Source organism: Chenopodium album, chromosome 25 (assembly GCF_948465745.1).
Source record: "Chenopodium album chromosome 25, dcCheAlbu1.1, whole genome shotgun sequence".
NCBI lineage: Eukaryota > Viridiplantae > Streptophyta > Magnoliopsida > Caryophyllales > Amaranthaceae > Chenopodium > Chenopodium album.
In genome coordinates, this window is record NC_137858.1 from 22,227,675 (window position 1) to 22,230,512 (window position 2,838).

Sequence of the window (2,838 nt, forward strand, 5' to 3'; positions counted from 1 at the left end):
TTGATTCTTCTGCTTTTTCTTGGCATATCTCTCCTAATTTGCATGCACTATCCTGGTTGCATGTTCTCTTCCTGTCATTTGCATACTTATTATCTTAGTGAACTTGACAAGCTATTGCGTTTGTTGCAATATTATTTACTAGAGCGGTCACGCTTGGACCTTAAGCAAGCCTTTGATGAGTGTCATTTATGGCACTCATTTGATCTCTTTTAGGATGATTTTCATTCCATTTTATAACTCTTTTTCTCTAGTTTTCTTTAGTTTTGTCCTTTATTTCGTTAGTTTATGCTTTTCGTAGTTAGTTTCTTTGTCTTGTGCATTTCTTTGTTTATTTGTTCTTTTTCCCTTTTATTTGTTTGTTTTCATTTGTTTTTAGGTTATGATCGTGTTTCCAAAGAATCCCGAGCCTTCCTCTCACATTTCTAATCAAGATTGGATGCCTCGTGTTCGCTTTTGGAGCTTCAAGTTTGAAGGAACGCAAGGAGCAAGTCAAGAGATCGGTGCACGTATCCGGTGGGGGCATCATCTTTGCCACAAACCCACCAAAATATCCATTTCAAGACTGCCTACTTTGGTGTTCATCATCATCACCATGTCGAGCGCACGAGGTTGAGCTTGGACAAAGAAGGGGAAGGATGCCCTGTAGCCAGGTGCGGGCGCGCCCGGGGTAGGTGCGGCTGCGCACCTGGGTGGTGCGGGTGCGGGCGCACCTGCCTGGGTCCCTGCCCCGTACCCTTTTTCCCGCGGTTACTCTTCTCCCTTGTGCGGCTGAACCTTCCGGGGTCTCTTTTGGACGATCTAACTAACTTCTCTCTAGTTAGTTTTACTATATATAGCTTTTTCTTCTATTTTTTAGAGAGATGAATTAGAATATAATTGGAATTAGTTTAGATTGAATTTTTTTAGTTAGAGAGAGAAACTCTTGTTCTTAGATTTTTAGAGAGAGAAATTTTGGGTTTAATGATTGATGATTGAAGATTGCTGCATTTGGTTTGATTTCTATCAAGTTTGTAAGAATTCTTTTCACTTTAATTCTCTTTTGTTTGATTTCAATTGTTTTGTTGATTGTTCAAGTTTGTTAATAGTTTGATTGATTTAGTTTGATTTCAATTGATGAATATGGATTTGTTGGTTAGATTAGCTTTGATTTTGATGTTCTTAATGGATTGTGAGTAGTTTTATTCCTAGGGTAATGGTGAAGCATATATAAGTAATGGATTTAAGTTAATTGGGGAAAATTGATTGTGTTGACGATGTGATTAAATTGGTTAATCAATTTTGTGCATGTGTGTGTTTGATTTAGGCTTGATCACCCTAGTTATTCACACTAGATTGCATTGCAAGTTTGCATTGATACGGACAATTGATTTGTGGCTAGCATTTACACGATTGAGGTGTCTTATGATGTTTCCTAGCTAGAGTTTATCGTAGTTGACGCTAGTTAAGCCTCTAAGAGAATAGCTTGATACGCTCTATTGGTTGCAAAATTGATCTTCCCTCACATTGCTTGACTTAGTAGATTGACCTCCCAATTGATTGAATTCATTATGACTACTACATGTGGATCCCAAACCCTAGCACCTTATACATTTGATTTTATCTAGCTTAATAATTGTGTTTGCCCTAGTATAGAGATTACACCCTATTATTATACTTCGAAGTAGCTTGACTATAGGCAATAGACAATAGCCCACCATTCCTTTGGGTTTGAACCTTGACTTACCATATACTAGTATAGTGTGGTTAAGTGTTTATAAATTTTGTTTCACCTTTGGGAAGGGTAGATAACGACCTACAATTTCCATCGATCAAAATGGCGCCGTTGCTGGGGAATGGTGTTGTGATTGTGTATTGTTGTTGAGTCTATTCCACCTTATTCAAAAATACAAAATGATTTTCTTTTAGGCTACATTTGTAGCCATGTTACTAATAATTTTGTTTGAGATTGTGTGTGCAAGTGAACATGGGAGAAGCTCAAAGAGTGAAATTGAAGGAGTTAGGCACTTCGGGTGCTTACAAGTATGAGAGTGGAATTGTTCCATTGTTGGTTCCGGACAATGACTTTGAAATCAAACCGGCTATGATTACCTTGGTCGAGAGGATACAATTTCGAGGTACAAAAAGTGAAAATCCTCTCAATCATCTCAAAGATTTTGAGAAGTATTGCAATACAATTGTGGTAGCCGGAGTTGCTCAAGAGTATATAAGGCTCAAGTTGTTCCCCTTTTCTCTCATTGGAAAAGCTTTAGAGTGGTTGGACAAAGAGGTCAAACCAAGGTCCCTAAGAACATGGGATAAGGTCACAAAGGCTTTCTTATCTCGCTTCTTCCCACAAAAGAAGACGGCGGAATCGAGGACTTTGATCCAAAACTTCAAGCAAGGGCCTAGTGAGAGTCTCTATGAAGCATGGGAGAGGTATAAGGAGTATCAACGAGAGTGTCCACATCATGGGATTCCTACCTACCAAATTATACAAATCTTCTATGGTGGGTTGAGTTCTCATGGAAGAGCAAGCTTAGATGCCGGAGCCAGAGGCCCGATAATGAACAAAACGGAAGAAGAAGTGGTGGATGCAATGGATGAAGTGGTGCGACATTATATGAATTGGCAAGAAGTGGAGAAAGAGCAAACTAGCAAGGGGTTCTCAATCGAACAACTCAATTCCATTAATGATTTGACCACTCTAATTGCGGATTTGGGGAAAGAAGTTATATCCCTCAAAGCCAAGCTTGAGAGTCCACCTTCGCAAGCTCCGATTCTTCCCTCCTAAATTAAGGGGAGAGGTACACCTTCTTACCTTAACTCTAATTCTTCTTCTTATTGCATGATTAGAGAATG

The 2,838-nt window shown here is 39.1% G+C and overlaps 1 non-coding gene across 1 annotated transcript; it reads right to left on the reverse strand.

Annotated features, from left to right (window-relative positions):
• Window positions 1-2,348: 2,348 nt before the first annotated feature.
• LOC145615826 (small nucleolar RNA R71) lies at window positions 2,349-2,454 on the reverse strand. Its single transcript, XR_014107412.1, has one exon. It is a non-coding gene; the product is annotated as a small nucleolar RNA R71 (small nucleolar RNA).
• Between the last annotated feature and the right edge of the window lie 384 nt (window positions 2,455-2,838).